This window comes from Puma concolor, chromosome B1 (genome assembly GCF_028749965.1).
Source record: "Puma concolor isolate L17-30 chromosome B1, mPumCon1.1.hap2, whole genome shotgun sequence".
Taxonomy (NCBI): domain Eukaryota; kingdom Metazoa; phylum Chordata; class Mammalia; order Carnivora; family Felidae; genus Puma; species Puma concolor.
Genome location: NC_141670.1, coordinates 148304575 through 148332442, shown reverse-complemented (window position 1 = coordinate 148332442; position 27868 = coordinate 148304575). Strand labels below are relative to the sequence as shown.

Here is a 27868-nt window from a genome sequence, read left to right as displayed (position 1 = left end):
ATATGTTACTGTGGACCTTCCACCACCTCTTGCCTTTTCCAATCAATTGAAGTTTGCCAGAGCAGCAAATGAATACAGTCATTTCTAGAACCCCTTTTCAGTAGTCCCATAACATGCACTTTTTACTTTCTGCAGCAGTGAAAAGACAGACCTTTGCCACACAGAGAAAGGTGATATTATTAGAAGTGCATGAGATGAAAATGGCAAGAGTGCAGTCACTTCAGAATTAGCCTCAATTTCCACCTTGGTGATGTGGTTATCATGGTTGTGTAGGAAACACCCCAAATACTGTTCCCATCATGACATTGCCAACAGAGGCTCACTTACTGTGAAGCTGATAAAACATAAACTTCAGGGTCTCTCACTAGCACAGTCCATCCTAAGGCCACATGAGAAGCCCCTAGAAATATGTAAAACAAACAAAAATTGCAAAATGTTAGATATTTTCACTGCAGTTGATTAATACTACTGACTTTTTCCACTCAAATTTCTCATCTATCACACTTCCCCTTATATTGGGTGGTGTTGGAAGAGCCACAAGCATTTTGGGGATCTGGCTGAGATTTGAGGACAGCTCATTTGGCTTAGTGGGATATATGTATGTTGTTTGCAGGCATTTCCATGTAAGTCATTGGTAGCAAGGTCTCCTATGTTACTAAGTGGCAGAGCTAGGATTCACACTTGGCTTTCTCTGACGCTATAATGGTCTTATCATTTCCATTAGACCACCCTTCATATGGTTAATGATCCACCAGCAGACCTTTTTATGATCGTTTATCTTTAAGCTGCTGCCAGGAAGTGATATTATTTCCCTACTCCTCTCTGGCTCTGAGACTTTTTTTTTTCTTCTTTTTTGCCTCTTGGCCCCTCCTGTCTTAACCTGCACACTACACTCTATCCAACAGGACTGCTCACCTTTGCTAGAATATAATTTTGCCCATTCCCTTTCTTTGGCTAATTATTATATTTTACTGGTTCTTGTTGATCTCTTGTTGATTCGATAAAAAAAAAAAAAAAAAAAAAAACACTGACATTGACAAAGAAAATATAAAACACATCACTACAATGAGGACATCAATAACACATAGTTAATGAGTGCCAATTCAAAGAGTATTTACAAATAATCATTACACACACACCAAAAACTCTTGAAATCTTATAGCTCATATATGAAAGATATATGAAAGAGGTTGTCCCAGATTTGACAACAATCCTAAACATTTACATGACATTTCTAATAAGTTATGAAGTTGAGGGAAATTTTTCTAACTATGAGTCATAAAAAAACAAATTTTTATTGATTACTCTAGAAGAAAAATTAAATTATCTTTCTATCCTATGTATAAAAGATGTTTTTGCATAATTGCCTTCATATGAAAAGGCAGTATGAATTGTTAGCATGTTATTTTTCTAGATGCTATAACGTTCATGTTATGTGTCAGCTTTGTGAAATTTGTAATTTTTAAGCAAATATTCACTTTTATAACTTGATATTTTACATATAATTATGTATTCCTTTTTTAAAAGGGGGCCCCCTAAATTTTGTAATCATCAGCCTCACGAAACTTAGAATTACCCCTGAATGACAGTAAAGTATTAGTTAATAAAATATGTAGTATCAAGTTAAATGAGTCTGTCCATTCACTTCACAAACCCAAAATTTCATTACTTGATAAATTTTAAATTTTAATTTTTTTGAGGGTGCAAGAAGGGGAGGGGCATGGAGAGAGAGAGGGAGAGAGAGAGAAACCCAATCAGGCTCCATGCTGTCAGTGCAGAGCCCGATATGGGCTCAGTCCCACAAACCATGAGATCATGACCGGAGCCGAAATCAAGAGTTGGACACTTAATTGACTGAGCCACCCAGGTGCCCCAAGTTTTAAAATTTAATATCTAATGGAGGTTTGCCTGGTTGCCTATTGCTATTTCTAAAGCTACATATCTTTATCTACTTCCTATAGTCTCTTTCTTTACACACAAAAAATAATATCCTGAACAGGTACCATTGCGGGTGAGGTAGGCAGTTATTCCAGATGCACAAACATCTTAGATTTTGAGTAACAAGTGGCTACAATCTACCTGAAAAAGAAATCATCATGAATACCAGAATTTGGTACATTAATTGTTCTCTAAAGTAAATACAAGTGCCATAAAAATATATTGCCACTCTTACTACCTCCCCTTACAACTGACTGATTCTTTGGATGGCCATATATTAATAGTTAATATTATAAGGAAAAAGAAATTCCTTCTTACAGAAACAATAAGAAAACAGGACTAGGTAATAAAAGGAAGAAAATATAAGAAATTAAATATTGTATACATGGGAAAATCGGGAAAAGTGTGCATATATAAAAATACTTATATGCATTCATTATAAATGTATTGATATAAAGGTTGTTTAACAAACAATTTACAAATAATATTAGAATACATTACTTTATGAATGGATAAAGAAGATGTGGTATATATATACAATGGAGTATTAGTCAGCAATCAAAAAGAATGAAATCTTGCCATTTGGTATATATATATATATATATATATATATATATATATATATATATATAAATAACCTCAAGAGCACACATAATAATAAAATGTGTAGAAACAATTAAGCAGTGATAAGTTTTGAGTATTTATTGCCTTTGTGTTTTTTAAGTTTATTTTTATTTGAAAGAAAGAGAGCATATGCGTGAGTAGGAAAGGGGTAGAGAGAGAGAGAAAGGGAGAGACAGAATCCCAAGCAGGCTCTGTGCTGTCAGCGTAGAGCAGGATGTGGGTCTTGATTTCACGAATCAACAGTGAGATCATGACCTGAGCTGAGATCAAGAGTTGGACACTTAACTGACTGAGTCACTCAGGCGCCCCTTTTTACCTTTGCTTTTAATTTAATTGATTTCATGACATTTATCTGATTTAATTTTTAATATCAACAGTTTGTAAAACTCTTGAAAATTTAACAGTCAGCTTCCACAAGCCAGTATATGCCAGCTGCAGTATACCATTGTGATTATTACATAAATAAATGAGGAAACACAAAAAGAAACTTAATGTACTCAATCAGTATATAGTTTGGAAATCTACTCAGTGCCAAACATTGGAGAAGAATTATAGAGAAGAATCAGCTCTAATGTTTGCTGTAAATAAAGTCACTGTATCATTTGAGCCATAGAAACTTAAGCAAGAAACTAGGCCACATAATGAAAATTGTTACAATTCTAGTATGTAAAGAATATTACGGTAATCCCTTGGAGAAAGCAAGTTTCAAGATAGTCCATGGAGTAAATTGGTTATACTGAATTAGAGAAGAACACAAAGTGAAGGAAATAACATGAACAAAGGAGACACATAAGACCATGATAAGTGTAGTGGGGAAAGGCTGGGCTAGTGAAGAAAAAAATCATCTGAAATCAGTGCATGGATTAGACTTTAGGGAAAATAAATTCAAGAAAAAATATTTCAAAGTTAACAGAGGTTACTAAAAATGTTAAATAAATTTCCAGTTTTGGAGCATTAGGAGGGAGAGTAATCTAAAGAAGAATAAGATATTCTAGCAAAGAGACCTGAAAAGAGAAAGGAGAAATTCACATGAAGACAAAAGATTCATGGTCAGTTGTAGTAAATAACCAATTACACAGAGAACCCCAACAAATGTTGGATTTTGAGCAATAAATGTTTTGATTATTAAAGGAAAAATACATTTTCAGAATAAAAGGATTTTATTTATTGGAAGTGTGAAAATATACTAAAACTTTGCCCCAGTTTGCCTTCCTTAGTCTTATTTTCTGTATCTTGGAGACTTTCCTATTGGATCGAAGATGATATAACTTTAAAACAGTTTTTTATGTCTTTTCCTAAACAAAAAAAGGTAAGAATGGCTATAGAAAATTGAAATGCTAAGTACAGATGTCAAAATGAGAGGAAGAAAGGAGAGAGATAGGGAGAGAGGGAGAAGGAGACGGTGGCAGGGAGGGAAGGAGGAAGAGGAGAAGGGACAAAAAGAAAAGAATTCTGCTATAAGAACACACTATCAAAAAGTTATCAAGAATTGATGACTATTTCAAAGTTCTGAAGTAAACTCAGGTTGTGGAATCTCTGACCTCAGTTTCACATATCAGTCCCTCATGCAGAGGAGCAAATCTGAAGTCGGGATGGAAGCATCTGGTTCAGTGGGTGAGTTCAGTTTGCAGCCCTAAGAAGTCTGCTGTCTTTTCTTACTACAGCCTCACAGGTGGCTCACTCACAGTTGACATCTGTCAGGCAGGCCAAATTCATTCAAAACAGTTTAGACCTGAGACATGCTCGAAGATGGGAGCCAACTATTTATTTTAGCTGTCTTGATTAGACACTAATTGACCATTTTGGTTGGCAACCTTCAATTCAATTCTCCTGAACAGAGTGCCCTGAACAAAACATTTTGTTAAAGCATGTCATTGGGATAATTCATGCTACCACTAACATATGTTATATTCTCTTTCCCTCTCTCTCCACGTTTTTGGCTTCCTATGGATACCAAGTTGTTACTCGTGGTTCAGTGTCCTAAATGGCAACCTGGGAACTTAGAAACAATGTAACTTCAAGAAATAGCTTATTTTTACAAAGTATCTCAGATTTCAGATGATGGCAAAAGGTGCCTAATCTATGAGTTACAGTGGGTATATGAAGTGTTTAAGACAATGATTCTGTATTAAGGAATATTTAAAAGATGCAAAAGTTAGAGTAGCTACAATGTCCTAACTAAGAAATCATGAGGTCCAAATAATGAAGAATTAAGGCCCAAGGTAATCATGGTCAACAAGACAGAATAAGAACTAGAATATAAACAGAAATTATTTCTGGCTTGGCCTTCAGAGACTGAGGAGTCATTACATGGGACAAAAGACTCACTTCCCTTTGGAGAATAAATTATATGGCCAAACTTTTACCCTCTATTTTCCAGTGATACATATTTGAAAAAGTCATTTTAATTTCCCCCTAGCTTCATAACAATCTTTATTATTATTCCAACTTTGTTCATTTTGGTGTTTGTAAATTTTTTGAACAAAGTTGAGAAGTGCTAAATTAATCTGTGGCAGCTTATTTCTAGAATATCTAAAGGCAGGAAATGCCTACACACTTGGGGCTCTTCCATCCACTGGATTACTTTCAAAGAGATCAAGAAAAGATGATATAACCTGCTAAATAGACATGTTTAGGAGGTTAGAAAGAGAGCTATTGTCAGATCCTGTCTGATAAAGCAGTTCGAGAGGAGGATTGAACAAAGATAAGAAGCCAAGCCACACCCTTCTTCTAGTCCAAGCATCCTGGAAAGGAAGGATCATCTTCAGGAAACCAGACAACAGGAAGCACCAAACTAAGTGCAGATGCCTTCTGGGGCCAGTCAAGTCAATCCAAGTCAGAGAGGGAAGTAACCCATTTCATCTGTTAGACATTGAAAGAAACAGGCTCCATATGGCTTGGATGGTTGGAATGGAGTCTTTGAATTAGTAGTAGATGAAAGACAGGTCTTAAAGGCCTTTTTATTCTTAGAACCACCAAAACTTATATTACACGTCCTAATTACACATCCTAATTGCTTTCCCACTTAGTCAGAGGCCCTGGAACCTTGAAATCTGTGGTTCTGGATTCAGCATGGGGGAGTGACATCAAGGAAGCCTAATTAAAAACAAGGGAAATTTTTCTAGTTTCTCATTCTTCCCCCCAACCCCCTGCTAGCCCTTCCAAATTCCTCTCCCCTTTTTTGATCCAGCGCAAAGAAGGTTCAAATCAAAAGGATAAATTGTTCAAATAACCTATCAATAATAAGGTAGTAGGCTTAAAAGGAACATCTAGTTTCTAAGCTGAAGGATTCTCGAATGTGAAGTCTGAAGGAGGGTACAAGTTCAGGTCTAAAAGTAGTTAGGTAATGGAATCTGGGTAGCTTCCCTAGTTTTTATTATATCCCATCAGAGTGTGGGTTAGATGGTGTCCTAACGGCTTAACGCCAGTTTCCTGGAGCTACTCTGAGTGACACGTTTATTAGCAAGACTAATAGTATTTAACCCATTTTTGCCTCACAGACCTCTGAAAATATCATGAAAGCCTCTCATCCTCAAGCTGCACAATACACATATTCATTCACACACACAGTTGTGCATACATTCTCCTTAAAGCTCAAAGGCCATAGCTCATGAAGTGCTATAAACAATACTCATGCAAAAAAAAAAAAAAAAAAAGGCAAAGCAAACATGAGATCAAGAACCAACTCAGTTGAAACAGCAGTGTGGAACTATTAATATCTCAACAGAAAAAACCATCAAGTGCTACCCTAGCTGCCCTCCAGCTGCCAGCAAGAAGTGGTAGTCACGGCAACATTTGCATTTGGGGAAGTATTTGATTTATCCACCTATAATTTCCCACAACATATGATGATATGAAGGCCAGGAAGCTAAGGAGAGGAAGGACTTGTTGCTATTTCACCAGGAGAATCAACAGAGAGTCCGCTGTCGGCTTGTACAAGGCAAGAGGCCACAATAACAGCCATAAATACAGTGCAAAGTGAGGAGGTTGAATCCCAGACTGGACGGTGGGCTCCCTCCAGAACTCCCTTCTGCCTTATTGGACATGAAAGGGTAAAGGAAATGAAGAAACACTTCTGCCTTTTGGTCACCTCTGCTGGCAACTCTGAAATTCCCTATTACCTGAGAAGGAAACCCAGCTGGCCAGGTCACACTCCTCTGGACAGTGTCCTCACTGCCTTACCCAACTTTTCCACTTATGGCCTCATTTTGGTTTAATTTGGAACACAAGATCAAGAATATTTTTTACCAAATGATAAAATGTAAGTGGGCAGTTTGGTTTAGAAAATGTCAGTTCACATGAAGATTTTATGGTTGTCATTGTAAGTGGAGGAGAATTTTCCCTCAAAGGACACAGGGATTGTAGAGAAGTGGGCAGGAGAGATTGGAAAAGCATGCACGAGAGCTCACATTATTTCTTGTTTCTCTTTAAGCACAAACATTAGAATGGACAACTCATGTGTGCTGTGGGTGAAGTCTTAGACTTGGGGAATTATCTGTAATTTTAGTAGACTTTTTTTTTTTCTTCTGAGAGAGAAAAAAGCATTTAAATTTCACTGTCTAGAACAATTCAAATCCTCTAATACCTCCACAACAGCAAAGAACCTTTAAAGTCTGAATGTATTTTCTGCTACAATGTTAGGACATATTAGCTCAAAATTTAAATATAAGAGCAGACACAGTGGGTCACACTTACTCAGAATTATTCTAACCTGTATTCAGTAAAAATGAAAATTCCCTGGATATGTTAGTAATTATAATATTTGAAGTAAATTAGCAGGAATTTTTGCATTTATAGTACTAATTAAATTTCACTAGCAAAGACCTTGACTAGTTTTCAAGTTTAATAATTTTACTTTCCATAGATAGAGTATTTCATACTTTTCGTTAAAGTACTTTAGCATATGAATACACTCAGGATAAACTAAAAAGAAGGTCAGGCAGTTATCCCATTTTTCTGGTGGGTAAACAGAAACCTGAGGAAGACTACCACTTGCTCAAGATTACTTAGGGAGACCTTTTAGACATGAGTTATCTTGTCTTACTGACCAAGTGGGCTCTTTTTCTCTTTCCTGCACTTTCCTTCTTACCACATAATATCTGTCAGTTCTTGAGGCCTGAAAGTATAGCACCAACAAAACAATTTGGTTTCTTCTCTCCATGCCCTGGCTTGTCCCTTTTATATTTAAAAATTACCATCAGAAGAGATTCTTCCTAATTTCAAGCTCTGGGTTTCCTTGCCTCCCCTGTGGAAAAAAGATAATACTTCTCCTAGATTTGACTGATTACACTATATCAACACTCATACCAGTTGTAAAGCACAGATCTCTACCACAAAACAAATTAATGCCTTTGATTTCACTGACTAATATATTTGCCAAGTTGCTAAGATAGAAATCATAATTTACGATTTTTACTTTTTTTTTCTTGATAAACAAGGGAGTGTCTTGGCCACCAACAACTTCCTCCTGAATCACTGCTCCTGAACTGCCTGATACCACTTTTTTTCTATAGTCTATTCTTCAGAAAGTGAAGATCTTTTAAAACAATAATCTTTTTAAAAACTGAAATCAATTTGTGAAATTTCCTAACTTAAAACCATCTAGATGGCTTTCCATTACACTTTAGAGGAATGTCGGACTTTGTTTTCTTTTTTAGCTGGGAAGGGGCAGAGGGAATCTTAATTGGGCTTCACATTCAGTGCAGAGCCCAATCGGGGGTTCAATGTCACAACTGTGAAATCATGACCTGAGCTGAAATCAAGAATTGGATACTTAACTGATTGAGCCACCCAGGAGCCCCAGAAATGTCTGGCTTTTTAACAAGGCTCCCAAGATCCTAAATGATCAGGTATCTGTGTTGATTAGCCATTGCCACAGTATGCTGCATGAAAAACAACCACAGATCTCAAAGACTTCAATAATTTATTCTCACAGATCTGTGAGTTGGCTAGTGGATCTGTTTCAGCTAGTCATTCCTGAAGCAGAACTGCTCAGGCTGCAGCAATTTGGAAGGTTCCACCTGCCTCTCTCATCCTTCTCCTAGGACCAGTGAGTTAGCTACAGTAGAAAGGAAATGTGCCAAGCCTCTGAAATTTTCTGCTCAGAATTGCCATCCTATTGTCTCTGCTCATGTGCCATTCACCAAAGAAAACCATGTAATTTCTTTGGACAATCCCAAGGTCAGGAGCAAGAGATATATTTTAACCTTGGTGAGACAGTGAGAGGTAAAGAATTGGGCCAGTCATTCAACACATCACATACTTTAACCTTATCTTCTAATACTTTCTTTCTCCTATTTTAACTCCCTCAATCCAGACTGGTTTTTTTTGTTTGTTTGTTTGTTTTTGTTTTATTTTGTTTCTCCTAAAGTGTATGAAGCTCATCTTAACCTCAGGGCTCTGGCCCTCACCTTTCTGTCCTTCTGGAATGGGTTCTTCCTAGATATTCCATGCTTCATTGTCTCATTATATCTAGATATCTCTTAAATGCCAACTCCTTAGGAAGTCCTTCCCTGATTGCATATCTAAAATAGCTGCCACCCCTACCACACACACATATACACACCCTATTATTCTCCATCCTGTTATCTTGCTTTCATTTTCTTTAGAGTTATTATCCAAAACATTCTTTTAAAAAAATGTATGCTTTTCTGTGTCTGTCTCTATCACTCTATTACAAGTTCCTTGAGGGATCTATTTCATCTGTCTTGCTCACCATTGTTCTCCCAGCACATAAGATGGTGCTTAGTACATAGGAAGTCATTTATAAATATTAGTTGGATGAGTAATGAAAGTCATTCCTACTACAGTTGGAAATAGGCTATTTAAAAGTAAGCCTGTTCACCACTGGGTCTGATCCTACAGCCTAAGGATCAGAAGTGCCTTCATAAATTTTCCTTTTCAGGAAGATTCAGATACACTGAGAGTCCTATGAAGAATTCTATTTCCCATGAATGCCTTGTTATGTATTTGGCCATAGCATGAGGGAATGTGCATTTTTAATTAAGGAACCATAAATGCATGCGCCACAGGGCAACATCAGGACATTCCGCTTACATGGAAGCAGAAAAACTCTCTCAGTCCTGCCAATAAAGAAGGCCCTTCGTCTGGCTGCTAATTCTCCAGGCAGGGTAGTGCTGTCTTATATTTTTTCTTAGCTGACAGAATCAAGAGAAAGAAATAAGATGTGAATTTTACCTGGACCCAGTAAAGGCCTCAAACAACACAGTTCAGGGAATGATGCCAGCTCGAGGGAGGCATTTTTGGACTCTAAGAAACTATGTGGGCCTTCAGCATCTCCAGATCACACTAATAGGCCTCTCAAGACTATGTTTGGCTTCAAGGAGGCCATTAATGAAGTTCAGATTGAACCTGTGCAGTTTTAGTTTTAAAATGTTTCCTTAAAATTTTACAGAGTTTAATTCGTATGACATTTTTATAAATGGGAGCCAGGCTTTTGTTTGAAAACATAGTGAGATGCCTGTAATAATAACAACGGCAATGACCACAGAAATAATAGGAACATTTGGAAAGTGAAAAGATATGAAACTACAGGCTCCACCAGGTTAATTTAACCTGGTATTTATTTATAAGTTTTAAGGACTGCTAAAACACAGTAATGATCAACTCTCTTGGAATGTGCTGCATACTCTCTGTGGGTTCCCCCCCGCCTTGGGGGTGAAAAGGAGGAGAAGACAGAATGAGGCTGAAACTTTCCACCACTGTTTCTTCTTCTGATTCAACATAGCTTTTACAAAAGCCCAGGTTCCAATAAAAATACCCATGCCAGTATATTCTTCAAGGAAAAAGAATTTCCTGCTCTATCTTCATGATCACACTTGCATGTGGGGAAAATCCAGCAGAACACATATAAGCCAAAACATTAGTAGAAAGAAATTTCCTTTCCTTTCCTTCCCTAGCTCTTGTTTTTCTGAAATATCCTTCATTCAGTGGGAGGGACAGATATGGAATAAGGCCATGAATATATGCCTTTCACTCAAACTTTTTGTATTTTTGGTTTTAAGCAGAACCTGGATATTTAGGGCTGTGTAAATATAATGAGCTTTCCTGGTGGGATGGGAGTGGGATGGAGTGGGGGTACTTGGAGTTTAGGACTGAAAAAGAATAAATGTCAAAAACTCATGAAAAATCTTGGACATTGAACCACTCTCACAAAATAATGTAGCACTGAGTTACACATAAATGAGTCAGAATTTAGAAATCAAGAGGGAAAATGTTCTGAATACATTGTGTTTTGGGTTCTATTAAACCCAAAATATTTTAAAAATATTTTGGAAAAAGTATTTTGGGGATATATTTGTTAACTCTAATACCTGGCCATTGTGTTCTTGCTGAGGGTTATCAGACAGAGGGAAAGGTGAACTGTTTTTCAGATTGTGAGAAGACTTCAATGAAAAAACAAAACAGAAACACTATCATGACAGAAACAGACACATAGATCGATAGAACAGAATAGAGTCCCCAGAAATAAACTCATCGTTTTTTGGTCAATTAACCTATGACAAAGGAGGCAAAAATCTCTTCAACAAGTGGTGTTGAAAAAACTGGATAGCTATATGCATAAGAATGAACCTCACCAGTTTCTTATACCATACACAAAAACAAAATCAAAACAAATTAAAGACCTAAATGTGAGACATGAAACCATAAAATTCCTAGAAGAAAACATAGGTAGTAATCTCTTTGACATCAGCTGTAGAAACATTTTTCTAAATATATCTCCTCTGTCAAGGGAAACAAAAGCAAAGTTGAACTAATGGAACTACACCAAAATAAAAACCTTTTGCACAGCAAAGACACTATCAACAAAACGAAAAGACAACTCCCTGAACAGGAGAAGATTATTTGCAATTGACATATCCAATAAGGGATTACCATCCAAAATATCTAAAGAACTTATACAACTCAACACCAAAAAAACAAATAATCTGACTTAAAAATGGGCAGAAGACATGAACAGACATTTTTCCAAAGAAGAAATACAGATGGCCAACAGACACATGAAAAGATGCTCAAAATCATTTACTATCAGGGACATGCAAATTAAAACCTCAATGAGATATCACCTTATCCCTGTCAGAATGGCTAAAATCAAAAATACAAGAAACAAGGATGGCAAGGATGTGGAAAGAAAGGAACCCTTGTGCACTATTGGTGGGAATGTAGACTGGTGCAGCCACTGTGGAAAACAGTATGGAAGTTCCTCAAAAAATTAAAAATAGAATTACCATATGATCCAGTAATTCCACTACTATGTATTTACCCAAATAGAATTAAAACACTACTTCAAAAGGATATGTGCTCCCCTATGTTTATTGCAGCATTATTTACAATAGCCGGGATATGGAAGCAACCCAAATGTCCACTGATAGATGAATGGATAAAGAAGATGTTGTATACAAATAGCATAGCTTTACCTCAGCTTTTAAAAAAAACTCACAAAAGTTGCTTTTGTAAGAACATTTTGACTTGCTGAATATTCCATGTAATTTGTTATGTTGAATCTCTTTGTTTTGCTATCTTCTTATGGTTTAGCTTGTTGCTTTATCCTTTATGATTAAACTCAAATTGAATATCCTTACTAACATGAAATAAAGAACATATTATATATATCATATATACAATATGAAATATTATTCATATATATAATATCAAATCTTGCCATTTGCAAAAACATGGATGGATCTAGAGGGTATAATGCTAAGTGAAATAAGTCAAAGAAAGACAAATACCATATGATTTCACTCATACTGGAATTTAAGAAACAAAACAAATGAATAAACAAAGAAGACAAACAAAAAAAGACTTTAATATAGAGAACAAACTAGTTGCCAGAGGGGAGGAAAGTGAGGAGGATAGGTGAAATAGGTAAAGAAAGGGGTTTAAGAGTACGCTTATCATGATGAGCACTGAATAATGTATAGAATTGTTGAATCATGATATTGTACACCTGAAACTAATATAACACTGTATGTTAATTATACTGGAATTTTAATTAATTAATTAAAAAAACACTAGCATGGGCTAGAAATAATGTTAATAATCCAAAAAACTAAATTAGTTGCTTGAATCATGTAAAACAAATAAATATGAATATTATCCCTTTACATCCATAAAATGAGCCTTTTGCTCACTCATTTCCATTACCAGCATTCAGCACCTACATGAAAAGAATGAATAAAATATTGAATGCATTAGGGAGCAAGTGGATGGATCAATGAAGACTACAAAAGGTATGATTCAAAATAATTTTGTAAAAGTATGCCTCTGCTTTACAATTATGCATTATAATGTTCAGCTAGTAACATCTCTGGGTATGTGCAAGAATTCTTACGCAAAAGAAACAAAACCTATAAATTATCACCAGAAATTAGCTTTAGACCACATGCATTGAAAAGGGCCTCAGACCAAACATCAGGTCTACATCCCCAGGCTGGGTTCCTGGAACTCTTTCTTTTACTCAAGGACAAATTAAATTATCAGCACTTTGTTTTTCTTATCTGTTCAACAGAGTTATGAGAAATCAACTTCCATGCAATATATAAATTCTTGCATTTTTTATTATCATCATTACTATCACATGAAGTTTAAACTCTAAAGTACTGATTACCTGTTGCTACTACTCTTCAACATTTAACCTTTGCACTAGCCAGTCAGCCTTCCTAATAGTCTGTAAAATCTTCACATTCCTGAATAAAGAATAAAGACCCAGAATGATCAACAATATGTACTTTCAATAAATTGTCTTTCTTCCACAAGTTCAGAAATATTTTTGTCTTTCAGAGCTCTCTCCAAGTCCTCTGAACATCCACAGTACTATAAGACTGGGGCCCATAATTCAATGCTGTATAATACTGCCCATTGATCACTATTACTTGTATCAGCCTTTTCTCTTCCATTAATTATAGGTTTCTTCAGGGCACAGTCTTTGTTTCTTGAAGTTCTCTTGTACCTTTCAGAGCACACAAGCAAAGCAGGTACTTGACAAATACTTGATAATTAAGAAACATGCAGTTAAACCAAGAATTACCAAAAGATAGGAGGGGGCTATCAATGGATGACAGGTTTCACAGAACTTTGGAAAATGCAAAGCAGGTGGAAGAGTGGTAACTGATGCAGCACCTCAGAGGAGACATTAGCTTGGATAAATGCTTGGAGAAAGGGCTCCGAAGAAAGGAAGCAACATATCCTGTAGAACCATAGACAGAAAGGCAATGGTAGGTAATGACATGATGGGCTGGAAACGTGGGATTAGTTCAAAGTCTGCATACACTCATCCCAACCCCATGTCCACACTAACACACCCCACTGAGATTGGATAGGAGAAAGAGGAGTCAGGAATTTAATTCTTAGACAAGAGTATGAAGGCTTTTCTCTGGAGATAATGAAGAATCCCAGTAAACAGATGTCTGGTATTTTGACATTTTGTGAGTCTCCTGGCTCTCTGTCTGATCACTAACAGGGCTGCCAACTGAAAGTAGAATTAAAGAGAGGTCACAGCCAGATTTTTAATGGACAATTGAAAATTATCATGCTTCATAAAAACAAGGCCACTATGTTAAGGACAAACAAGATAAACAGGAAAAAAAAAGTCCCAGAAGAAAAAGAGAAAACTGAGATCAGAGAATAATAAAAATAATAAAAATGATTTGCTCCAATATGTTTACAAAACAGACTGATTTTCATTAACCATGCCACCATAAAAAGCAATTAAAGAAAACACAGAGTTCTTGGAAATTAAATATTTGAAAATCAGCAGAAAGTTTAGAAAATAAAATTAAAAACATTTCTCAGAAAAATAGAAAAAAAACGACAAAAAACTAAAATAATTTTTTTTATTTAAAAAAAATTTTTTTTCAACGTTTTTTATTTATTTTTGGGACAGAGAGAGACAGAGCATGAACGGGGGAGGGGCAGAGAGAGAGAGGGAGACACAGAATCAGAAACAGGCTCCAGGCTCCGAGCCATCAGCCCATAGCCCGACGTGGGGCTCGAACTCACGGACCGCGAGATCGTGACCTGGCTGAAGTCGGCCGCTTAACCCACTGCGCCACCCAGGCGCCCCTAAAATAATTTTTTTTAAGTAAGAGACGTAAAAGACAAATCTAGGAGATCTAACATCTGCATGATAAGAGTTTCAGAAAAGGAAAAGAAACAAATTTACATAACAGAACAAAAATAAAAACTTGCTGGAACTAAAGAACCATAAAGGCTCACACTGAGAGTATTCTAAAATACTGACAGAAAAGCACATCTTTATGACATTTTAGAATTCTAGAGGTAAGAAAGATCCTAAAATCTTCCAGAGTGTAGAAGGAACTGCAAAGAAATGAAAACCTGAATATCCTCAGACTTCTCATATATAACACTAGATGCTAGCTGGCAATGGAATATCTCTTAAAAATTTCAAGGAAGAATTGCAGCTTGCTCTTTCAATTTGGAGATTTATGGCTATTTATTTATTTATTTATTTATTTATTTTTTCCCACAACATACTGCCCCAAGTTCTATTTGTCTTTTTCTTGGAACACCTATTAGTCAAATGTTCGATAGCACTAATTTGTCTCTTACTTTTTTCTTATATTTAAGAGCTCTTTGCCTGTTTCTGTATCCTAAAAAGCCATCAATCTTAAGTGTGGGTTGATTAAAGACTTTCAGACATGCATGACTGCATATATTTACTGTTTTGTACACTTTCTAGAAAATATTTAAGGGTGCCTTAAACCTTATACCAAAGAGTACATCAAGAAGGAAAAGGTTTGTGACCTAGGGCACAGTGCATCCTATTCAGGGTCATACACAAAGGGAATCTCAACACTGTGGCTGTAGTGTTTTCTAGCAAAATGGCTCTGATGAAGTTCTGTTAGGAAATATAACCATTTTGATAAAAGAATCCTCTAATAAAATGTAAAACAATTAACAGCTTTAGGGGACAAAATTTTACCAGAAAAGAAATCCAATCCAAGGTCAATACTTAACACTATAAGAATCATTTATTTCTTCTTTCTAATGCAAATATTGTTAATTGATGTACCTAAAATTAAGATACATGATTACTTTGCAAGGATCAGTGTAAAGTTGGAAGGAAGTTTAAGAAATTAACTCTTCAGGGCACCTGGTTGGCTCAGTGGGTTGAGCATCTGACTTCAGCTCAGGTCATGATCTCATGGTTCATGAGTTCGAGCCCCGCGTCGGGCTCTGGGCTGACGGCTCAGAGCCTGGAGCCTGCTTCAGATTCTGTGTCTCCCTCTCTCTGTGCCCTGTCCCCGCTCATGCTCTGTCTCTCTCTCCCTCAAGAATAAATAAAACATTAAAAAAAAATTAAAAAAAAAAAAGAAATTAACTCTTCAATATCCTAACAGGAAGCAGAGAGTGCAATATGTATAGATGTATTATATAGTAACATGGAGGGCACTGCAAGAAAATAGGTTAAAATAGTTGCCTCTATAGCAACTGCAGTGAGGGTGGGAAAGAGTGAAAAACAGTAGCGTTTCCCCTTTGTCTTGAGTCTTTTGGGTTCTATTTTGCTTTTTAACATGTGTGTGTTTTATAACTTTATATATTTTAATACAATTTATACGTGTTATAAGTACTTAAAATATGTTTAATTACACAGATCCAAAGCATGAGATGATAGAGACCTGTTAAAGTTATAATCACCTTCAACTTGATGATCAAGTTCAAAGTAAATGAAGGCCACAATATCCAATACTGAGAGTCCATTCCTTAGTGTTACCTGTCACATTTACAGCTCTTCTTGCAGCGTGCTATGGTCTGAATATTTGTGTCCCTTCGAAATTCATGTGTTGAAATTGTAAATGCCAAAGATGATGGTATGAGGAGGTGGGGCCTTTAGGGAGTGCTATGGGGATGGAGTCCTCATGAATGGGATTTGTGCTGTATCAAGGAGGCTTTGGAGAGCTCTCCAGCCCCTTTTACCCTGAAGAACACAGTGAAAATGTGCCAGCTTGAACCAGGAAGAGGGCCCTCAAAAGGGCCAAAGTGTCACCATGTCAGCACCTTGCTCTTGGACTTTTCAGACTCTAGAACTATGAGAGATAAATTTCTGTTGTTTATCAGCCATGCAGTCTGTTATTTTGTTATAGCAGCCCAAATGGGCTAAGAGCAATTTGCTATTGAAAAAGGTAAAGGTGCAAAGGTACAGAGGCATCATAATGTTTACTTTGAGGAAGTATTGTGGTTTCTTTTAAGTTTTTTTATTTATTTTTAGAGAGAGATAGAGTGAGAGCGGGAGGGGCAGAGAGAGGGAGAGAGAAAGGAAACCCTACACAGGCTCCACACTGCCAGTGCAGAGCCTGATATATGGCACCCGAACTTACAAACCACGAGATCATGACCTGAGCCAAAACCCAGAGTCAGACGCTTAACCAACTGAGCCATCCAGGTGCCCCTTGGAAGTATTAGTTTATAATTTCAATCTTCTGCCTATAATGGCATTCAGTGCAGCACGGATAAAAGCAAACTAATAACTAAAAAATTAGAATTTCAGAGTCACATTGCCTAGGCAGTGTTTTTGAGTGCTACTAGTGAAGTGTCTCTTGTATGAATCTAGAAATTTCTTGAATATGAGAGGATTCAGGCTTGATCTCCTGGAAAATAGTGACTATGGCTCATTAACCTCTTCATTCTTGAACATGATGACTATAAGCTCAATAAATATTTACTGAATTGAGTTGAATATGAATAAATATGAATATGAATAAATATGAATAAAAAGAGAAAATCTCTATTTTACCTTAATACCTATTTCCCCTTCATTTAACCTTATTTCTTTGAGTCCTAAACATTCTTAAGTTGTCAAACATATATCTACTGTATATTTTAGTGCCTATCCTTGTGAAGCAAGCAGAAACATATTACTGGGTTTGTTTATAGTTTTGAAATTTATTTTTCTCTATGGCAACAAATTACAAATTTTTACCTTAAAAAATCTCTATGTGTATTTTTTATTTACTACATATGTCCACAATGCAAAATTTAATGGGGAAAATATAAAAACTGTGCTTATAAAACATTGCCTAACATATAGGCATATAGGCAATGTTTCTTTGATGTAGAACCCACTAAAGAGTGATTTAAATATCACTAAAATACTTTCTTGTTTATTTTTCATGTGGTTCAAATTCATTATTAAAAAATTAGAATACAAGTAATAAGTATTTTAAAAGTTTCACATAACCTTGGTATCTATTTTCGATATCTATTCTAGTTAATATTCTTAATGTTTTTGCTGCAAGATATTTCTTTCTGTGTAATAAGTATGTGAAACATATATTTGAAAAAGATCTGTAAATAAAATATGCTTTTCACAAAATTGCTTCATATCCTTCTGTAGCCTTCTTTTTTCAACAGTTTTTTTTTAATGTTTATTTATTTTTGACCGGGGATGGGGGGGGGGGGGGTGGAGAGAGAGAGAGAGAGAGAGAGAAAGAGAGAATGAATGGGGGAGGGGCCGAGAGAAGAGAACAGAGGACCCAAAGTGGGCTCTGTGCTGACAGTAGAGAGCCCAATGCAGGGTTTGAATCCACAAACCACAAGATATGACCTGAGCCAAAGTTGGATGCTCAACTGACTAAGCCACCCAGACACCCCTGTAGCCTTCTTTTTTCAAAAGCAAAAGTGTCATCCAAATAATTTGTAACTAAAATAAACATATTAGAAAAAGTCTCATTGTGCATACATATTTGAGTACATATGTTTTTATATCCTAAGGATACACTGCCTAGAACTGAAATGGTTGAGTCAAACTATCTGCACATTTTGAAGACTTTCTGTTAGGAAAATTTATCCTAGTTTACACCCCACCAGTAATTACAAAAACGCCCTTTCATTCACATATTTTACTATGCTGGATATCATTATTCTTTTTAATCACTGCCACTCCGTTGGATAAAAATGGGTAACTTGCATTTGTTTATTATTGAGTTTGAACTTCATTTTTAGTGTTTATAGGATGTCTTTTGTGAATTGTCTGTTCATGCTCATTGTTATATTATTATTAGGGTGTGAAAAGCTTTTAAGAAAGGTCCAACTTTATGATGAATAACATTTCAGTTTCTTATAATTCTGCATTTTAAACTAGGATTTGGCAAGTTATTATGAACATTCATATGCAGAAGACTCATTAATGTCTTGCATTCACAAGGCTTGCCAATGACAAACTGTTTCTTAGTCTTGTAGTAATAGTACAAAACTATGCTGAAATATTATTTGTTTGCCATAGAAACAGAGGTAGGAAGACAGATCTGTTGTAGATTATGATGATGACTTAATTGCTGTTTCTTTCTGCTAATGCTCTTTTGAAGGGCTTATAATTTTAAAATAGATCATCTCAGTTGCCTTAAAAATTCTTTTCCCCCATTTTTATACAAACACTTAACTATACTTTTCCCAAACAAATCAATAACTTTTTCACTTATTTTAAACTATTCTCAAATAACAAGGATTAAGCTTTGCTAGCAAATATTGAAATATATAGTGGTTTGTAATGGTCACTCTCCCTAGCGGTAACTTTTTCTTCTCATCTCCTCATATCCTTCCCTCCCTCTCTCCTTCCCTTCCCTCTTGTCACTGTATTTATTCATTAGTTTTTTACCCAAATGATTTTGGTTCACTGTGATCACAAGAAAACTTCATTAACTTAAAAATACAAGATAGCACTGTAGTGGGTTGCATGGTGAGCCCCCAAAAGATGTGCCCATGTCAAATTAAATCCCTGGAAACTGTAAATATTACCTCATTTTTTAAATAGTTACAGATCTTGAGATGAAAATATAATCCTGGATTATCTGGGCCCTAAATGCAATGAGAAGTGGATTTATAAGATACATAGAAAGGATATGCTCACACAGACAATGTGACCATCAAGGCAGAGATTGGAGTAATGCAGCCAAGGAACACCAAGGAATGCAAAGAGTCACCGGAGACTGGAAAATGCAAAAATATGGGATCTCTTCTAGGGCCTCTGGAGAGATTGTAGCCCTGAGTTCAGACTTCTGGCCTCCAGAACTATAAGAGAATAAATTTCTGTTGTTTTAAGTGACCAATTTGTGTCAACTTGTTATGGCAATCACAGAAAACTAATACAAGCACCAACACTGAAAAATCTCACCAATTAAAATGGAATCTTCCTAAATTCTGAAAAAATAAATAGATAATCCTACAATTTGGCACATTCTCTCTGGACAATGTAATGTTGAAAGTATGGACTCTGTAGGCCAGCTACCAAAATTCAAACTGGATGACTTAGAACAATGTTAGAAATCCCTCTATGAGCGGGTTTTTACTTCTCAAAGAGGGAATGATGATGTGTTAATATATTTAGATTGTTTAAATATTCCTAATAATGTGATTAAGTAAAGAAGTGATTAAGTAAATCTTATCTGTAATAAGCATTTTTTATACTTGAGAACAATTCTATATAACCTACATAGGCTTGCTAGGTCTGCTATAACAAAGTACCACAAGGGGCACCTGGGTGTCTCGGTCAGGTAAGCACCTACTTTGACTCAGGTCACGATCTTGCAGTTTGTGGGTTCGAGTCTTGCATCAGGCTTTGTGCTGACAGTTCAGAACCTGGAGCCTGCTTTGGGTTCTGTGTCTCCCTCTCTCCCTGCCCCTTCCCCACCTGTGATCTCTCAAAACTAAATAAACATTAAAAAAAATTTATTTTTAAGTACCACAAATTGTATGGCTTAAACAACAGAAATTTATTGGCTTACAATTTTGGAGCCCAAAAGCCTGAAATCAAGTCTTATGTCAGCAGTGTTGGTTCCATCTGGGAGATGTGAGGAAAAGATTTTGTTCCAGACCTCTCTCCTTGGCTCATAGGTGACCATCTTCTCCCTGTGTCTCTTCATATGGTCTTTTTTTCTATGTGTATCTATCTGTCTCCAAATTTCCCCTTTTAGTAAGAACACAAATCAAACTGGATTAGAACCCACCCTAAAGACATCATTTTAACTTGATTACCTCTGTAAAGGTTTAGGTACCACACACTTCAGAGATATGTTGGCAACTGGAACATGTATGGAGTTAAGTGTCTCCAGTAGTATATCAACTTGATGCCATGTCATTAAAAAAATAGTTGAAGGGACTTCCAGTTTCCAATATCACACAAATAAGGAACTTGGAAGTCACTACTCCATCCTAACAACAAGTCAAAAGTTGAACAGACAAAAATCATTAAATCTTCTTGGTTCCATAAGAGAGGGGGAAGACATAGAACAGACTGCTGCCCATAAGGCTGGAGGGACAGAGAGGCAAATGCAGGGAGCAGTGGCTTACCTGAATAGACTCACAAGCAGAAACCCGTGGAAAACAGTGAAGGGATAGGAAAACCTGAACTATAACTGATTAATTGCTAGAGGCTCAGTGCAGACAACTCTGAGAGTTAAAGACTCCAGGGAGAACCAGTCATATTGTGAGATTTGCCTTCAGGAGTTTTGCCAGGTTCCCACATCAAAAATTTCAGAAAAATCATCTCAGCCTTTTAGCAAGTGGGGGATGGGAGTAGAGGGAGGGGAAACAATGACTTTGAAATGTGACAGACCATTCTGTTTTTATAATCAAGGCCTGACCTCAGGATAAAGTAGTTAACCAGAGCCTTACCTGCCAAGGTAATATCAGAGGCGAACTGACCTGAAGAAAAGAAATACCCAAGTCCAACCTGCCCTACTCATCCTGTCTCACTTCAGAAGAGAAGGAAAAACTTAAAAACACATATGAATTTATAGCCCAGAGGCATAGACACACTAAAAGACTGAGACCTAACTGTAGAATATAGAACACTTCCCCTCCCCCCACATCTCACCACTACATTACTAACATTCTATTTAGCAGCAGTTTTGTTTACCCAGTACATCATGTCCCATTGTCAAGAAAAAATTAAAAGGCATCAAAACGCAAAATTTGAAGAGACAGAGTAAGCATCAGAACCAGACATGGCAAGGATTTTGGAATTATCAGACTAAAAATATAAAACAATTATAATTAATATGCAAAGCATTCTAATTGATAAAGTAGGCAGCATGTATGAACAGATGGGCAATGTAAACAGAGGGGTGAAAATCTTAAGAAAGAACCATAAAGAAGTGCTAGAGATAAAAAAGCAGTATAACAGAAAAGAAGAAATGCTTTTAAAGACTGGACACAGCTGAGAAAAACAAAAAAATCTTTGAGAATCCTTGAAATAGAATCCTTGAAAACCAAAAAGGAAAAACAAATGAACAATAATTTTAGAATATCTAAAGATTATGGGAAAACTACAAAGGGTGTAACATATATATAAAGGGAATACCAGAAGGAGAAGAAAAAGAAACAGGAACAGAAGAAATATTTGAAAAAACAATGACAGAGAATTTCCCCCTATTAATGTCAGACACCAAACAACAGATCCAGGAAGTTCAGAGAACACTAAGCAGGATAAATGTACAAAATCAAAAATGAAAAACTATACTTAGGTATATAATTTTCAAATTACAGAAAACCAAAAATGAAAAAACATAAAAGAAGCCAAAGGGGGGGGGGAACCACATTTTACCTATAGAAGAAGAAAGATTTATATCCGAATTCTCAAAAGTCATGCAAGCTCGAAGAGTGGAGTGCAACATTTAAAGTGTTGAGACAAAGAAAATCACCAACCTAGAATTCGGTATCCTTCAAAATTATCCTTTAAAAGTGAAGGAAAAATAAAGACAAGCAAAAGTTAAAAAAAATTGTTGCCATACAATAAATATTAAAAGAATTTCTTTAGATGGAAGGAAAATAATATAGGTCAAAACTCAAATCTATATAAAGAAAGGAAGATCATCAAAGAAGGAGTAAAATAAGGTATGGTAAAATAAATAAAGATAAATAAGGTAAAGGTAAAAAATAAGGTAAAATAAAATAAGGTGAAGGTAAAGTAAAAACTTTTATTTTCTCATTTTTAATTAACCTAACACATTACAGTTATTCATAATAATAATAGCAACAATATATTTATGAATTGTATGTAAATATCTTATATATATATTCTTGCATATGCTTATATATAAGTAAAATAAATTACAGCAATGATACAAGGGACAGGAGGAAGAAATTAGGATTATTTTGTTACTATAAGGTACTTACATTACCTGAAAGTGGTATAGTGTTGGTTGAAAGTAAACTTGAATTAGTTATAAATGTATATTGCACACTCTAGGGCAACCACTAAAAAAACCCTGAAAAATGAAGTATAATTGATATACTAAGAAAGGATAAAAAATGGAATCATATAAAGTGCCCAATTAAAGCCACAAAAGATATAAAAAGAGTGGAAGATAAAAATAGGAACAAAGAACAAGGGCAACAAGTTGAAAACAGTAATGAATATGATAAATATCAATCCAACTATATCAAAAATCATTGTGAATAGCAATGGTCCAAATGCACCCTCATCTAAAAGACAGAGATTGTCAGAATGGATCAAAAAATATGACCCAATTATTGGTTGTCTATAAGAAGCCCACTTTATTGTTTTTAAGTTTATTTATTTATTGAGAGAAAGACAGAGAGAGAGAGAGGGAGAGAGAAGCAGAGAGAGAGGGGGAGAGAGGCAGAGAGAGAGGGGGAGAGAGAATCCCAAGCAGGCTCCACACTGTCAGCACAGAGCCCAACTCAGGGCTCCATCTCACCAATCATGATATCACCAAACATGATTGAACCGAAATCAAGAGTCAGTACTTAACCAATTGAGCCACCTAGCTGCACACACAAAAAAGCCCACTTTAGATATAAAAACATATACAGATTAAAACTAAATGGATGGATGAAAATATACCATGCTAACACTAATCAAAAGAAAACAGGAGTAGCTGTGTTTATTTCAGACAGAGCAGAGGTCCAAAGGAAGGAAAGTTATCACAGATAAATAAGGGCATTGTATAAAGATAAAAGGGTCAATTCTCCAAGAAGAAGAAACAATTATTTTTTTATGTTTTATTTATTTTTGAGAGACAGAGACTGAGCATGAGTGGGGGAGGGGCAGAGAGAGAGGGAGACACAGAATCCAAAGCAGGTTCCAGGCTCTGAGCTGTCAGCACAGAGCCCAACAGGGGGTTCGAACCCACAAACCTCGAGATTATGACCTGAGCAGAAGTCAGATTCTCAACCAACCAAGCCACACAGGCACACTGTGGATAAAACAATTCTTAACATATAGGTGCCTCAGTTACTGGGTTCGAGCCCCTCGTCAGGCTCTGTCCTGACAGCTTGCTCAGAGCCTGGAGCCTGCTTCAGATTCTGTGTCTCCTACTCTCTCTGTCCCTCCCCTGCTTGTGCTCTCACTCTGTCTCTCAAATAAATGTAAAAAAAAAAATTTTTTTTTAATGTACATGCCTAACTACAGAGCATCAAACTACTTGAGGCAAAAATTGACAGAGCTGCAGAGAGAGAGAGAGAAATCTCTTTCATAGCTGGAGATTTCAATACTGCTCTTTCAGAAATGGATAGTTCTGGTCAGAAGAAAATCACTAAAGGCCTGGTTGAACTTAACAACACCATCAGTCAATAGCATATAATTTACATCTATAGACTACTTCATCCTGAATACAACAGAATATACATTTTTCTCAAGCTCAGAACATTTACCAAGATAGACCACTTGAGCCATAAAACACACCTTAAAAATATTTAAAGAATAGAAAACATATGGCATGTGCTCTCAAACCACATAGAATTAAACAAAAATTAATAACAGATAACCAAACAATACAAAAATGGAGATTAAACAACACACTTCTAAATAACACATAAGTCAAAAAAGAAAGCTAACAGAAATGCTAAAGTATTTTGAACTAAATGAAAATGAAAACAAAGCTTATCAAAATATGTGGGATGAAGTAAAAGCAGCACTTGAAGGGAAATTTATAGCATTGATTGAGTTTCCTAGAAAAGAAGGGTCTAAAATCAATAAACTAAGTTTCCACCATAGGAAAACTAGAAATAGTAAAAATTAGAGAAAATATAAACAAAATTTAAAACAGGAAGTCAATAGAGAAATATCAATGAAACTAAAATCTCGTTCTTTGAAAAGATCAACAAAATTAATAAGCATTTGGCTGGGTTAACTAAGGAAAAAAGAAAAAGGATGCAAGTTACTAATACCAAAGAAGATATACAGTGACAAATAAACATGAAAAGATGCTCCACTCATATGTCCTCTAGGAAATGCAAATGAGAAAATGGCCAAAATCTGGAACATTGACAACATCAAATGCTGGCAAAAATGCAGAACGACAGGAAATCTCATTCATTGCTGGTAAGAATGCAAAATTGTATTCTGTCACTTTGGATGACAGTTTGGTGGTTTATTACTAAAACTAAACATACTCATACCATACAATCCAGCAATGGAGCTCTTTGGTATTTACCCAGAGGAATTAAAAACTTACATCTACACAAAGATCTGCACATGAATGTCTATAGCAGCTTTATTCACAAGTGCCAAAATTGGAAGAAAACAAGATGTTCTTTAGTAAGTGAATGGATAAAAACTATGGCATAAGCAGACAATGGGTTATTATTCAATACTATAAAGAAATGAGCTACAAAGCCATGGAGAAACTTTAAATTCATATCACTAAGTGAAAGAAGTGAATCTGAGAAGGCTACACACTATATGATTCTAACTACAATGACATTCTGGAAAGACAAAACTATGGATAAAAATTTTTAAATTAGTGATTACCAGGGATAGGGGATGAGAAAGAGAGATGAATAGAGCACAGGGGATTTTTAAGGCAGTAAAAATATTCTGTATGATAGTCTAATGATGGATATATGCCATTATACATTTGTTCAGCCCAATTGAATGTATAACACCAAGAATGAATCTTAGTTAAACTATGGACTTTGGGTGACTACGATGTGTCCATGTAGGTTCATCCTTGTAAAAATGTGCCACTCTGGTCGGGGATGTTGCTAATGGAAGAGGTTATACATGTGTGGGAACAGGGGTGTATGGGCAATCTCTGTACCTCCCTTTGAATTTTATCACAAACCAAAAACTGCTGTAAAAAAATAAAGTGTTTTTTTTTAAAAAGAAACAAAAATTTCAGACAAAAAAAAGTAGTTAAAGGACCTAGGGAGTTTTACTCTGGAGAAGAAAAGATAGTATCAACCTACCTCTGTAAATTTAAGAATTTTTTTTTTTTTTTTAATTTTTTTTTTTCAACGTTTATTTATTTTTTGGGACAGAGAGAGACAGAGCATGAACGGGGGAGGGGCAGAGAGAGAGGGAGACACAGAATCGGAAACAGGCTCCAGGCTCTGAGCCATCAGCCCAGAGCCTGACGCGGGGCTCGAACTCACAGACCGCGAGATCGTGACCTGGCTGAAGTCGGACGCTTAACCGACTGCGCCACCCAGGCGCCCCAAGAATTTTTTGTAAATTAAGCCACTGGCATTTCTTTGTGTACCCTGAGGAGAAAATTACAAATAAATAGGATTCTATTTAATTTAAATAAGTACTTTATTTACTTTATATTTATTTATTTATCTTTGAGAGAAAGCCTGCATGCAAGGGGGGAGGGGCAAAGAGAGTGGAAGAGAGAGAATCCCAGGCAGACTCAGTACGTTCAGTGCAGTGCCCAACAAGGGTCTCGATTCCATGAACCATGAGATCATGACCTAAGCCGAAATCAAGAGGTAGACACTTAACCAACTGAGCCACCCTAGCCCCCTCAAGAAGCACTTTTTAGGTGTCAAATCCATCAGCTACCTGAGAGTAGTATCTATTTTTGTCTTGTTATGTTTGTCTGTACAATGCCCACAAAATGCCCAGTACATGGAAAGTACTCAGCAAATATTTATTGATTTCTTTTGTTTTGTTTTCATTTACAAATTTATTGATACATATACAATATATATTAAAATAAAGAAAATAAAACATATATAAAGAAAATAATAAATCAATAAGTGAAAACAAAAGAAATCAAATGTATATTAATATATATTAATATATCAATATGTCTATATATATTCTAGCTATATTATATATACTCATATATATATATTCCATATATATATATATATATATATATATATATATATATATATATATTCCATATATATATTCTAACATAGAAACCCAACATATAAACCAGGTAAAACCAGAGAAGATTTTGTTGAATTTGCTGTCAGGAAACCCTCTGCCCTTACAATATCTCCAAGGAATAAAAGCCCTTGTCAGTTTTAAAATCACAAGGGACACCTGGCTGGGTGGCTCAGTTGGTTAAGTATCAGACTTCAGCTCAGGTCATGATCTGATGGTTCATGGGTTTAAGCCTTGTGTCAGGGTCTACACTGACAGCTCAGAGCTTGGAGCCTGCTTTGGATTCTGTGTCTCCCTCTCTCTCTGCCCCTTCCCCACTCTCTCTCTCTCTCTCTCAAAATAAATAAACATTTAATAAAATAAAATCCTAAGAGTTTAGGAATTCTAGATACTAGTTCTAGTGTTAAGACTTAACTTTTTAACATAAGAATATTATACAACCTTTCTTTGTTCAACTTCTTCATATGTAAACTAAAATGAAATAAGCTTATGATAGATTTTTCTTTAAAATCTACAATTACGTGAAGCAAATAAATATTTAAAATATATGTGAGATGTCACATGAAAAATTGAAAAGATGCAAAAAAGCCACATTTAATGAGTGCTTATACAGTATGTCAAACTTCAAGCTAGGTCCTTGAACATAAGTGCAAAATTTATAAGATTTCAAAATTTATAAGTTCAGGAAAAATTACTCTGAATGAGCTAACAAAGAAACCTCAAAAAGCAGAGGGAATTTGAGCTAAACCTAAAAGTTTTCTTTTTAAAAATTTATATATAGGGGCGCCTGGGTGGCGCAGTCGGTTGGGCGTCCGACTTCAGCCAGGTCACGATCTCGCGGTCCGTGAGTTCGAGCCCCGCGTCGGGCTCTGGGCTGATGGCTCAGAGCCTGGAGCCTGTTTCCGATTCTGTGTCTCCCTCTCTCTCTGCCCCTCCCCCGTTCATGCTCTGTCTCTCTCTGTCCCAAAAATAAATAAACGTTGAAAAAAAAAATTAAAAAAAAAATTTATATATAAATAAAAACGTTGGAAAAAAATTTATATATATATATATATATATATATAATTTTGAGACAGGGAGAGACAGCATGAACGGGGGAGGGTCAGAGAGAGAGGGAGACACAGAATCTGAAACAGGCTCCAGGCTCTGAGCTGTCAGCACAGAGCCTGACACGGGGCTGGAACTCAT

General features: G+C 35.9%; 1 long non-coding RNA gene across 2 annotated transcripts in view; it reads right to left on the bottom strand.

Annotated features, from left to right (window-relative positions):
- LOC147581937 (uncharacterized) overlaps positions 1-27868 on the bottom strand; it is a 104428-nt gene that overhangs the window by 30152 nt on the left and 46408 nt on the right. Inside the window, exons 4-5 of one of the 2 annotated variants that reach the window (XR_015249793.1) lie at positions 2004-2079; positions 328-400 (exon numbers count right to left, since the gene is read on the bottom strand). This is a non-coding gene — a long non-coding RNA (uncharacterized LOC147581937). The remainder of the gene's footprint in view (positions 1-327; positions 401-2003; positions 2080-27868) is intronic. The other variant, XR_015249794.1, reaches the window with a different exon arrangement.